The sequence below is a fragment of the Sardina pilchardus genome, chromosome 20 (assembly GCF_963854185.1).
Source record: "Sardina pilchardus chromosome 20, fSarPil1.1, whole genome shotgun sequence".
In the NCBI taxonomy this organism is placed as follows: Eukaryota; Metazoa; Chordata; class Actinopteri; order Clupeiformes; family Clupeidae; genus Sardina; species Sardina pilchardus.
In genome coordinates, this window is record NC_085013.1 from 8164401 (window position 1) to 8178212 (window position 13812).

At 40.9% G+C, this 13812-nt stretch overlaps 1 long non-coding RNA gene across 1 annotated transcript; it reads right to left on the minus strand.

Moving 5' to 3' along the window:
• Positions 1-2242: 2242 nt before the first annotated feature.
• Positions 2243-6680, minus strand: LOC134068180 (uncharacterized). Its single transcript, XR_009936610.1, has 3 exons — positions 6595-6680; positions 3980-4070; positions 2243-2458 (listed from the first exon to the last, which is right to left on the minus strand). It is a non-coding gene; the product is annotated as an uncharacterized LOC134068180 (long non-coding RNA).
• Positions 6681-13812: the final 7132 nt, after the last annotated feature.

Consider the following 13812-nt stretch of genomic DNA (forward strand, 5'->3'; position numbering starts at 1 on the left):
AACTTGAGGGGAGGGAGAAAACCGCGAGGAGAGCGCCAGGCTAGAGAAGCCGAACAGTGAGCAAGCAAATTCACACACTCTCTCTCTGAGGTTACTGACATACCACAGAGCAATACCCGCCTATTGGTAATATAAGATGTTCATTAAGAATGAATTACTCTCAAATGGCATGACTTAATCCATGTCGAGTGTACATGTTTAATAAAAAGTGTAGCCTGTTTGTATAAGTCGTTGTCTACCCAAAGGATTTAGGTCAATATTGAGTTAGCCTATTCAATTTAAAACTTAAGCCTATAGGAATTGTTACCCTGGAAAAATCCAAACTCATCCACGAAGTGAATCTCGTGTGATCACAGAGTAATCTCCCTGAAAGGAGATCAAACGTTATGATTTCACTTCTTGTAGTCCATGTACAGTTTAAATAGACCCAGTGATTGCACAGGGAGTAGCATTTGTTTATGTCTTTTGTCATTGATTTTATTGTCAAAACAACTAAATACATTTATATATTTCAAGTTTCTAAACACATTTTGATATCAAACCCTCCTCCCCATCCACTCCACCTCTACAGCACCTTATCTACCTCTTCTACCCCACCCCCCTCCACCATCCAGCAGGTTGTTATTACAGACACAGACAGAGCATTCCTATCTCAACAGAAGATCTTTTAAATTAGATATCAAATTCTCCCTTCATAAAATTGTATGTGCTGAACATCACTTATTCTTGCTGATGACAAGGTAAGAAATGTCCAAAAATGGCCGAGGCCAATGAACACTAGAAATATCATGAGGTCTCCAACACTGGACTATCATCTAAGCTTGCCTGTAAATTAGGAGGAGTTTTTTTTTTTTCAGAAAGAGAGATGTTTAGCAGGATCCATTGAACATGCAGAAACATGCATAAAAGAGCCAATTATTCCATGGGGGCAGAATGAACAATATGGGTCAGAAACCAAACCCATTTCGTATCTCAATCGTATCAGAATTTCAAGTGTATGTCCCCATGATTTGGGTGTTTTGAGGCACCAGCAACATGATCCCGAATAGCCTCCCAGCCCATGCCTTGACCCACTTCTGACGCATCTCTATCTCGCTTATGAAAAGTTGCGTTTATTTCACACAAAAAAATATTGCAAATTGTTTTCCCCCAGACAGAAGGTGACTATTATGCCATAATGGGGATGATTTGCATCATTTTTACATGTTCTTCTGCTGCTCTGAACACTTGTATATACATCAGGATCAGACCATAATGCAGCACACATTACTTGGAGAGCACCTATTCAACCTATTGGTGCTATTAATTATTGTTCTATTCTCCACAAAGTAATGTCCTCCCACACCCAGCATCTTAAACTTTTTCATATGAATTCCCAATGTTAAACCTTAAAAGTAGGACATGCCAGCCCCCATCCATCTTATTGACCTGAAGGGCTTGACCACCAGGCTGTTTAGCATTCCATACATAACCTCGTAATAAAGTGTCCAATTTTGCCAATATTCCACTGGAGGCTCCAGTGGGATCATTGAACTTATAAAATGACTATGAGGTAAGATGTTCATTTTGAGGACTGCTAAGCAGGCTGGAACTGAACTCTGTGAACATTTCCATCTATTAATACCTTCTTATATTCTTTTCAAAATCATAGAATAATTAGTTTTAGCCATAGCCAATGGGAAAGTATTCATTTTAATACCCAGGTAGAGGACCTCACTTGCAATGCTAATCTGAGCTGGGAGAGTTAACTTACTTTGATCTGCATATTACTAGTTAACTTACTTTGATAAGCATACCTGTAAGTGCTGATTATTTTTGTATCCTATGAGATATCCGAATGGCTCTAGTACATTTAAAATGCATGCGAGAGTATGCTGAACATTTATCATATAAATTAATGTATCATCCGCATAGAGTAATACTGAATGAGATGTTGTACATTTATAATAGGACAGATTGTAGGCACATTTCTAATGAAATGATGACATCGAGTCAGTGTACTGATGAAGAAATAGCTAAAAATAGACAGATGTTGAAGATTTGCAATGTAGGCTATTGAGTATTTTTAGTGTTTTGAAAATACATAAATATACAGTATCTGATACATGGTAGGGCATGGTTTGTAGTTTATTTTATTTCATTGTATTGTATTTCATTTTATTGGACAATTAAAAACAATGTTCACCAAAAATCTGATTCAAATGTGACTAAGAGGAAGATTTTTGCTTTTGCACTTGAGTGTTTGCCCAACCAACAGATCGCCATTTTGAATAACCACCAGCACCACAGAGACAGTACAGCAGAATTCCTCTTCCACTACACTGCTTGGAGTCCAGGACTGGCATGGTAGGGATTGCTTCCACTCCACATAGTCACTCCTGGCACTTTGCCGTTTAAAAAAAAAAAAATCACCATCTTTTAGTTTAGCCGGCTGCTAACTTTAGCTCATCTGCCATTCCTGGAAAGAAAAAGATACAGTTGAGTTGAAATATGCAAAAGCATGAAAGATTCAAGCTGAGTGCAAAAGACAAGAGTCTTTTATAGCTTCCCTTCTCCAGCTCCCCCTCTGCCACCTTGCCCATACACTGATTCAGATGAAGGGGGCGGGCACTCATCATAGGGTGGGTCCCCACCATCTCTGCATCAGAACACTTGCTCTTTTGGATACGTATGGTAAAGTGTAACTCCTTTAGCTGTGACATACTTTTGAGCAGTTCAATCTCAGTTTTGCTAAAAACAAATAAATAACTAAATAAACCAGAGAAGCTTTGGTTTTTTTTACTGTGATCATTGCCATACATATTGCCACAGGTGTCACATAGTGTTAGAACCCAGACAAACCTGTTAGCAAATATGAATGGGTTGTGCAGGTCCTTCTGATGACCTTAGGCCTACCACTGAAGTCGATTTCCAAATCACCAAAAACTCTGAAACTAATCACAACTGCTTATCTGGCATGGGGCGTTTTTACATGACAGACAGTACAGACAGTAGGAGTACTATTAGCAGCTCTGTTCAACACAACAAATGGCTGCCCTGTTGGCGCCAGTGTTAAATGACAAGGATGTGTATTTCCTTTGGAACTGGGTGACAAACTGCTATGTGTTTGCTGTACCTCCAAAAACATTTGTTATAATGAACAAACCTAAGTTTAACTTAACTTAAAAAGTTCTGCCCCTTGAAAAGTGAATGAAAGGTTCCTCGGTATCAATTTAGATTTGAGAATACGCCTGGTGTTAACCAAACTAACATAAAATGCCACCTGTTTTCAAATTGTAATTGTGGATACCTTTTACTTTAGCATAACGTTGCTTGGAGTAGCAGTCACATGTTTTCTTTTGTGGTTTTAGCATGGTGTTTGCTCATTCCTTCCCCTGGGGTGACTGGCTGGTCGCCAACCCCACTGACCAAACTCCAAAGGTTAGTTTGTCTGTGCTTACTGCTGTTGTTCTTAGGTGATCTTTTTACGGCATCACAGGAACCAGTTAAAGGAGTTAAAGGAGTTATGTATGTTTGATAAAGAATTACTAAAAAGCTTGCGTTAGGTAAAAAGAAACATATGTAGTGTAAATATAACATTCTTAGGATATTACAAATATATCAATGATGAGTTTTTATCAAAGATTATAAATGGTATAATGTTATTTTTTATTTATTCTGAGCAGTCATTTTTACACCTCTGCTCCAGTCTTCTAAGGCCTCACCTCAAACTAATAACCAATTAGAACACTAAGAACAGTTAGAAGAATAGTACAAAAATAAAACTATGTCAGGTAGTGCAATAGCACAATAATAGCATAAAGCTTAAAAGCTTAAATCAAAGCTCTGTGGACATAATGGCTAACCATTAACAACCTACCGGTAACCTACTGTATGTGTTGTTGCATGCCAGTAGCATGACACGAAACAGACATTTCTTTAGTGTTGATGGCAGATTAATTTTCACACAATTTCTATAATTTGGAAAAGGTAAGGTCACCTGTTTGATAGGAAATCCATCCAAATGTCTTTAGTTTTGCAGTACCAGGGAGATATGCAGGCTCACACATCTGACTAAGCATACAAGGTGTCTGGGGAACAATAACATGTAACAACAGGTTATGAAATACATTTTCTTGAAATAATATTTCAAAAGGAACTAAAGGGCAGTGTGGCAGAAAATGTGTATTTGGCAGTTGGAAGAGGACAAATGAATAACTGTATAGACACTAGTGTCAGTCACTGATATTAGATGTCTATTAGGTGTGTAATAAGCATAAGGAGATTGTACTGTAGGTTACAGTGATTTTAGAATTGCGTATTGCCCATTTTTGAGCATGTTGCAAGACATTTGTGACCTATGAGGCTTTTGCCTTTCTAAAACCATTCTCTCACACACACACACACACACACACACACACACACACACAGGCCTAAAAGTTTATACTTAGAAATATAAGTGCAGTGCATCCATTCCATGGACACTGTATAATAGCCTAGCACTGAGATTCTACTTGTGTGACATTAAATCTCTGGTAAGGGACAAACATGTGGCTTCTGACTTGTTGAAGAGTTGTTGACTTGTTGATTCTACTGAGACTACTTATATTCAGCCTGCTGAAGTAGGAAAACAGTACAATATCTACTTTGATGCCATTAGCTGTCATTTAAGTTGAGAGTACCCACGAGTCTCATGTATACCTCAAAGTCCAGAGTGTTTTTTTCTCATGCATTATTGAGAAGAAGCAGAGCAGAGACAGCATTAAAAATCATTTGTACAGCTTGTCCCAATTTCAACGATGTTTTGGTCAAGGGTAAGGACAGTGCAGCACGCTGAGGCTTCATCATAAACAAAAGCATTTTCAGTGACTTAAAGTTGTGCTAAAATAGCTCCCTTGTAACAAGTAAAACAAATGAGCCAGTAATGTACAATGCATGCAATCAGAATTTTGGGTAGTCTGGCTTTTTATCCAAGTTCTTATAGACAGGAACTACTGATGTGGGATACCAGCAGAGCAGATTGATGATATTTTAATGGGACTGATTGTCAAAGAAATCCTGAACAACTGACATACAAATTGGAAATGACACAAATAGGGAAGACACAAGCTGTCATTCATCCCACCAAAGGAGCGCTTCTTCTACAATCTCTACATGGAGGATTAAATCAATGTTTACCTGTTCATCTGAGCTCATAACCTTTTTCTTATCAAAAATGTTACAACTATGTCAACACCATTCAGTCACCTGATACCTTATATGTTCACAACTATGAACACCTTGAAATGCACTCACACGATAGACATTCAGGGCTCTATTTTGGCGATCAGAAATGCGGTGCAAAGTGGCGCAAAGCACGACACAAAGCTTATTCTTATCTTACACCTAGTCAGTGGCAGATTTTGTGCCATGCACTCCACCTCAATTAAGCCTTGTGCCCAGGGGTGTGACAGAGGGTGTGGTCTGGCGCATGATCAAAAAAATCACTATCTTACACCCTCTGAAAATCATTATGCCACTAACCAAGAAAAACCTGGTCTATACCGTAAAGCATATGTAAAACACAGCTGAAGACGCACTTTCACTTACACACTCTGCGTCATTCGAACATTATTGGGGAAAGAGTTGCTTTTTTCAGGCTACTTTTTCAAATTGTCAATCAATAGTGAAAGTAATTTACAGTATAGAACTGTTTTGCCTATGAGACCATAGTGATGATAGTTTCACTTTGCTTGAGTTCAAATAATAGGTGAGTGCAGAATTCGTGTACTGTAGTCATAAAAAGGTTTCAGTAAAGTAAGGTTTAGTGGAATCCCAGATATAACTCTCATTGGTTGAAAGGATGTTACGCTGCAATCACACCATTGATAAAGAAACAGAAGAGCAACCCTTTTGAACGATGTCCCCGAAGTTTGATAACAAAACGACCCTGAATGTGGACTGGACACACCCCTAAATGTATTCAAGCTTTACGGACCATGCATTTCTGATAGTCTAAATAGAGCCCACAGACATTAATAAACTCTTCTGGTTTTGCTCACACATATACCATAGTAACAGCCTTTTCTGATTGTATCCTATTGCAAGATGGTAAGGGGAGGACTTCCATGTGGTCTTAATGTACAGTAAGGCATCAGACCTTGATGAGCAAGCCATAATTTGAGGAAAGCCCCCAAAAGCATTCAAACTATTTTTCTGCCATTCTGCATAATGCCCTGAAAGCAGGTGGAGTGTTCCTACACCTACATTTTTTTTAAAAAAAAGAAGCAAGTCAGCACAGAGCTCCCAGCGCCCTGTGTTTCTGCAAGTCATTATCTCAGCCTAATTGGCGGTGAACTCCGCACAGACATACAGACATGCAGTATACGCCACTTCTGCTGGTACGACAAGATGTACAAACAATGGGTCTGTCATGCTTTTCATCTGTTCAGTTTGGATAATGTCCACCCATTCAGCTCTTTATTTTTGTTGTATTCATAAATCAAAAGACTAAAGTAAGGAGTAAACAATTGCTTTTCTTGAGATAGCCACAACCTAGTATGTTGGATAGATTGATTTTTACCTTTTCAGAACTTTTCGTCCCACACCTGATTGCATTTGTTGTTTTAACTTTACCTGAGCATCTTCAGAGTTGAATTTCTTTGTTTTGGGTTTTTTCTCTTATAACTGCTTTCACTGAAGTCCAAGGAAGGACATGGGTGATTGCTTTCATTTAATTTCCCTTCACGTCTGCTCCATATGCACAACCCAGCTGCTTCACAAGAGGAAAAAGGTCAAAGGTGGAAGGATGGTCAGATCACTACCTTAAAGACACCTGTTTTACATCTAACATCCTGAGGCTACAAGGAGCCACAAGATGTGTGTGTCCTGAAGATGGCGTGTATATTGGTCCCAGTAGTGACATTCTGCCGTAAAGCATGACCATGGGCAAAACTGGAGTGAAAATATGTAGAAGAAATCAAAATAAGATTCTTAGTCAACATCCAAGACATCTGCTAACAACAAGCCTTCTATTTAGACATTAGACAACTTAAAACAGAGTAGGTTATGTTGCTGTCAACACCAAAGGTCAAAGGTTCAATCTCCATGTACACATGTGCTGAATAATCCCTGTCCTCATTGTTGTCACCTTCAGTATAAGTGCATGCCTTAAGTGAGTGAGCGAGTGTGTGAATGTGTGTTTGTGTGCAAGAGTGCGAGATAGAAGAAGAGAGATCATGAGAGCGAGAGAGAGAGAGAAAGAGAGCGCACGTGTGTGTGTGTTTCTCCCCTGTGCTCCTGGCAGGTTTTTCAGCACCTCCGCATAGTCAGAAGAGACAGCTCTGCAGTTCACACACATGCAGCCTGAATCTTAACACCGCAATTCCCCGAAGACCTCTTGGCTTCCTCCAGTTTCCTTCTCTCACCTTCTCTCTCTTGCTCTCTCTCTCTCTGTCTCTCTCTCTCTCTCTCTCTCTCTCTCTCTCTCTCTCTCTCTCTCTCTTTCACATCAATTCTCTTTTGTCTTTCTATGTCTTCACCCTATCCCTCCCCCAGCCCTCTACATCGTCACCTCCATCTTTGCTCCTCTCCACAATTGAAAAAAAAAAAAAAAAAAAAATTGCTTTTGCCGAGTGGCCCCACCTCGCCCCAATCCACCCTCACCACCAAAGGCTATGGGGCCACTTGTCTCATCACGGCTCGTTGTGAGGCCAACCAAGCTTGAATATGCAATCAGAGCTATCAAAAAGCCCAGAGGGATACGCGCAGATAGATAGAGTCGTGTTGATCTATGCAAGGGAGGGGAGGAATTGTTAGCGCAGTGTCCACATTAGCCGCTCCCGGGCCTTCCAGCAGGGCAGCCAATATGTCAACGAAGGCAAATGAGGGGGCCAACACTGTTACAAAGATTGAAATACATTCATTAATTTTCCTTTTTCTCCGCTCCCATTCCCCTTTTTTGCCAATATAAACCTTTTAACACCACACATTCCGAAATTTACATTTAAATTAAATTGACTAAGGGCCAGATGGGACTGTCCCCCGAGTGCACCTCCACCCTCCTGACCAAAGCCACCCACCCCACCACACCCCCCTCCCTCCCCAAATCCCTTTCCTCCACCTCAACCCCCCACCCTCCTCGGCCAATTCCCCCGACTACAACGCGCACGCCCGCCACGCCTCCAAGGCAGACTGAGGGTCCTTTTTTATTTACACATCCACTCAGCCTTTCACGACCGGCCGTCCGAGTGTGTGTGTGTGTGTGAGTGAGTGTGTGTCTGTCTGTGTGTATGTGTGTGCCGCTCGGGGGGGGAAGGGAGATAGGGAGAGAGAGAGAGAGAGAGATGAGAAACCGGCTCCTCTCCACCCCTGTTATAAATACTGCCGTTATAGGTGCTGTAAATACAGGAGACTGTCTCTCAGCACTTTAGCGAGGTGCCCCTGAGGTGATGCCCTGGCTGAGCCGCGACACGGGCCTTGGTGTTAATTTCTCCACACATGCTGCTCACGACACAAGGGAAGCAGCTCTGAGGTGGCGGGAAAAACGGAGAGATGGAAAGACCAGCCGGTCGATTCTAGCCTACTGTACATTTGGGTGGGCTGGTAGGAATTTTGGGTGGGCAACATAGCAAACCAGTCAAATTGGATCGAATTTGACATAAACACAAACACAAAAAATGGGTACTACCTATCTTTAAAACCATGCCTCCAAAGTGTTGCACTGTAGCTGCCTGGCTGTCGTTTTTTTCCATACAGACAGTACTCAATGACTTCAAGAAAATGGCCCACCCTTGCTCATGCCTACAGCCTTACATATTGTATACAGTCCAACACAAAAAGAATCTCCAAGGCCTCAGTCGTGGCGCGACTGGCTGGGGCACCTGCACCGCACGCCGGCGACCCGGGTTCGATTCCCGCCCCGTGGTCCTTTCCGGATCCCACCCCTACTCTCTCTCCCACTCGCTTCCTGTCACTCTACACTGTCCTGTCACATTAAAGGCATAAAAGCCCCAAAAAAATATACTTTAAAAAAAAAAAGAATCTCCAGCAAAAATTGAACATCAACAGACAGCAACTGACATCTTAGATAAATCTGATGGACCACAAGAAATCACAGAATGCTCCTTGATAATAATTTCATGATCAAACATTCCCATTCAGGCGATGTCAGCTGAGCCGACCCTCATCCCACCCCATCCTCTGCAGGCCACTGCAACCCATCCTCCAGTCACTCACGTGTCCAATGAGGTGGTGACACTCCATACACTGACCTCATTGGTATTCTATAATGATAGCAGCCTGAAAAACACTAAGATCATGGACGGCCATATGTCCAGATGCTCAATCATACAACAACCTAAACCACTGAGACAACATAATTAACGATGCAGTCATTTAGTTATTGAAATCATTTTTGACAATGATTTCAATTATAATTAAATCATTATCTGATTTTTTTTTTAAACGGTTTTCATTAAGACTCAAGTACTGATTAAAAATGTACTCCTTTCCTGGAATGTGAGAAGGTCGCACAGATAAAAAATTAACAAACATAATAAATGTCAATGTGATGGCATTAATTGTATTATTATGTGGCACTAGTATAATTTGCTCAGGTTTCCATTCATCTAACCAGAATGGAACATAATTGGACAGAACTGACCTTTTGCTATCTGCTAAGAAACCACACGACACCTGCAGCCCAGACCAAAGTATGTGTATGATAGTGATCACAAGTCACAGGCTATGCTACATTACAGAACCTATTCTCTCCTCTAGAGCTTTCAAAATTAATCAAGAGCTGACATCTTTCTCCTGCAGCCATGTGACGAGCTGTGGTAATCAATCATGACTGAGGGAATTACATATGGTGGCCTACCTTAAAGATGAATGGTTTTACCGTATTGAATGTAACCAATGTCTGAACAGAGTGGCCCTGATGGTTACAAATGATGCTGGACATAATTGCCACAAGTAATGGCAGCTCTCTCCAAGAAAACTTTAATTATACTTGACAATTAGTAAAAAAAAAAAAAACTCTTGTCGTGCTTCAAACTACTGTACAATAGCCTCAATTATTTAGTATTTACCACAGTATTTACTGTTGTGATTATACCATATCCCATAATTATCACTGTACATGCCATGTGTTTTCATTGTGTAGTTTCACAGATTGTGAATTTTTCATTAGGTCAGTGAATTACTTCCATCATTTATTAGGTTTTGTTTAGTTGTTTTGCATTTGCTAAAAAAAATACATATTACCTGAGGCTGAGAGGCAAGAGGGCGTAAGTGACATTTTGGTCAAAACTGAGTTATATACATCACCTGAAAGCATCATTTTTGAGTGCCTTGGATCTCTCTTCTTTCTCTATCACCTGAAAGCTCTTGAAGCTCTTTCTAACTGACAAAATGATAGAAGTAACATATTTATAAATATAAAGTTATTGAACAAAAACCAAAGGTCATTAACTGTGAACATATAGAAGCATTTGTTTTGGCTCTCCTGTAAAGTTGGAGAAACGTCACTTATGCCCTCTTGCTTCTCAGCCCTTCCTGTGTGACAGACACATTCGGGTTATGCTTTTCCAGGTGTGTAAAACATGATTTCAAGAAAGGGGCTAGATTACGTCTAAACTAAATGTGGCCTGTAAAATAAAAAATGAAACCTGACTTTAAACAAGCTGTTTTCACAGGATTCCTGTAAGGGCAAGAATGAAATCAAATCATAGGCAAGAATGAATCACAAATCAATCGCTTTGCCATGCTGACCTAAAGCTACAAACAGGGGTTGGGTGCGGTGCGCCATCTTGTGTTGCCAAACTGATACCACAGGGTCTTTACGCAGACTTGAAACTTGAATAGTGAGTGATGTATCAACACTATTGTAAACGTGTGTATGCTAGCGTTATTATCAGTCCTCAGGTAACTTAATTTGATTTTTTTGGTGGGAGATGTATAAAGTTTGGTCTATTTTCCAGTTTTACAACTCCCATTGCCTAAACGTGAAAGTAGAATATTTCCCGTTATCAGTCGCTAGGTGGTGAGCAAACAGCAGAATGATTCTAAAATGTGGCAAGCACTAGCACATTGACGTGATAAACTCTACAGTCACAGTCGCCCATTAAAAGTATGAGTTGGCTGCATGTGGCTGAAAAGAAAATAATGTGACCCAGGAGTGAGCAGACGACGAATTTATGAGATTTTCGCCTCGGGGTTGCGATAAGTCTTATGATTAATTTAACTTTAATTACAATATCCTTTCTCGGTAGGAAGGCAGTGCTGTGCACCTAGGCTTATAAATGTGCTCCTTAAAATTGCTGAGGCAACACTCTTGGAAACAAAACACGAAAAACAACAGTATTTCATGAAACGGCGTAATGACAAGGCAGGATAAGAAACCCTAGAGCTAGAAAAACGGTTAAGTTTTTTATGTTGTTATGAGATAATTACAAATCCATTAACCCACCTCTGTAATTGATCGTTAAATGTGCGAATTCTGTTTCCCTTTGTAATCAGTACTCGACGGCCATTAGGCTACCGTCCTCTTCAGTTTCTTGTCTGTGGCCTTCAAAAACAATAGCAGGCATACACCCCGTTGTCTACCCAATTCTCTATCAAACCGCTGTCAGGGATAATGGAGGCTGCCAAAAATGCCGCCAGCCCATTCTATTCACATAATTGACTACGTGAGGTATTGCTATCTGGAGGGCAGGTGAGAGACAGAGACCGCTAAAGCAAATGACAGCATAGCAGGTCATCGGCGTTATTTCAACTAAATAGATATAGCCTGTGGTTTGTCTGTGTGCTTACTTATTTTGCAATGAGTATATTAATCTGACTGTGAAGAGATGACGTGTGTGAGAGGCAGTAAGAGATCACATGCCTCCCACATATTTAGTATTCCTGTGCTACAAGGTAGAGTTGAGAATGGAACAGTTTGATTGAGGCAATTTGGAGAAGAAAAGTGGATGCATTTCCGTGACAAGCCTGTGTGATGATGGGGAGGAGCAGGGTGGCGTGGGCACTGACTGTGGTGTGTGTGTGTGTGTGTGTGTGTGTGTGTGTGTGTGTGTGTGAGAGAGAGAGAGAGAGAGAGAGAGAGAGAGAGAGAGAGAGAGTGTGTGTGTGTGTGTGTGTGTGTGTGTGTGTGTGTGTGTGTGTGTGTGTGTGAATGTGCAGCCCGCTCATGGCTGTGCCTCACAAAATGGACAGGAAAGTGCATATGGAAAAGATATGTTGTCATGGACCATTCACAAAGACTGGTGTCTTTCTCTCCATACAGTAAGCTTAGAGCCATGTTCTCTCCTCCTTTTCGCCTCCCCATACACCTCTCACTTCCCTTCTTAAAATAGGCCTGTGTTAATGAGCTTGTAATCCTTACTTCAGGAGGTAAGGCGGTGATAAGAAATAACTGAAGTAGCTACACTGCAAAAACATAGATGATAAGATACGACTGAATGCATCTGTCAGTGGCTGGGTTAATGTGAGAGAAATTGTTCACGTGCCTTTGACTCTTTGCCTTTTCCTATACAGTTCTAAACCAAGCCTTGACCCAACATTGTGCTTTATGAAATGGCTGGTTTGTGCACCCATAATTAATGAGAATAACAGAGGTGTGGGTGTTAATAAACTAGATTTGATGCTCATGCTTGTGTTATGGAAAAAAGAGTTGGTGTCACAGTACACTGACTGAGCTGCTTTAGCATGGTGGAGTTAATTGTAGTCGTGGACGTTTCTCTTCCTTTGGCAGCTGTCTTCTATTAGCGGATATGCTACTTCAATTTGGAAACAAGCTTCCTCTCAATAAAGTTGATTGGACTATGGAAATTATGTGAGGGCCATAATGCAGACAGAGCAGTGTGTTCAGCATATTGAAATTGGTTCATGTTAGCGGCGTATTTAAAAATTCAATTTCACTCTAAAGTAGCCTCATGAATTAACATGATTGAATCCAGTGCCAGGTAAAGAGAGTGTCATAACCAAATTAGCCCATGCATTCTCTCAGCACTGTTCAAATTCAATTCATAAACCCGCAAGATTGGACTTTTTAAATCAATGATGGGTCAAGGGGACACCACAGGCCCGTTTTGCAATGTGGTCTTTTTGTAATGGAATGTTGCCAAATGTAGGAACATTACTAACTCGGAACACTGTTTCAAAGGTTCTTGGGAAACGGCTGTCCCAGCTGCGCAGTGGTGGGCTGTGATGGTCATGCCTTGGCTCGGCTCTGAAACAGTGCAGGGATTCATGTGGTGACTTGGGTCAGCTGGACAGAAGAGACGGGTAATGGAAAAGGAATTACACTTCACCTCAGCTCACCTCACTCCCCTCAGTTCAGGGGTGTGATGCACAAGACAAGAAGTAATGTTTACAGGTGAGGTTACTCTGTGTTTCAAGAAGACCCATGCACTGTTTATTTAACATGAATCTAATGTTAGGTATATAACCGCCTGGACTAATAAGGCTGACCTTTCCAATCCATTTGGTTGTGGGTCCTGCTTCTGATGTGGTTGCAGGACTGTGAAAATGCCATTTTGTTTGAATTGCAATGATATTCAAGTAATTCTATTTTCTGCTTCTCCATATACACAGTGTGTAAGCAGTGTAACAGCAGGATACATTCATGTGGATATGTTGATTATTGAGTTGTTAGATCTTAAGCACCAATTGAAGTGCCTTTGAAGCATCAAACAGCGTAAGAACAGTGTTTCCCTTTACCACAGAAAATGCTTATCGGCTAAATAGCATTTCTGTCTCTTCCTTGTTATTCCTTCCTTGTGTTATTCATTCAGATGGCTGGCATGGGATGGCAGGAATAGCATGGGGTGCCACAAGGCCAGTGTCCCCCAA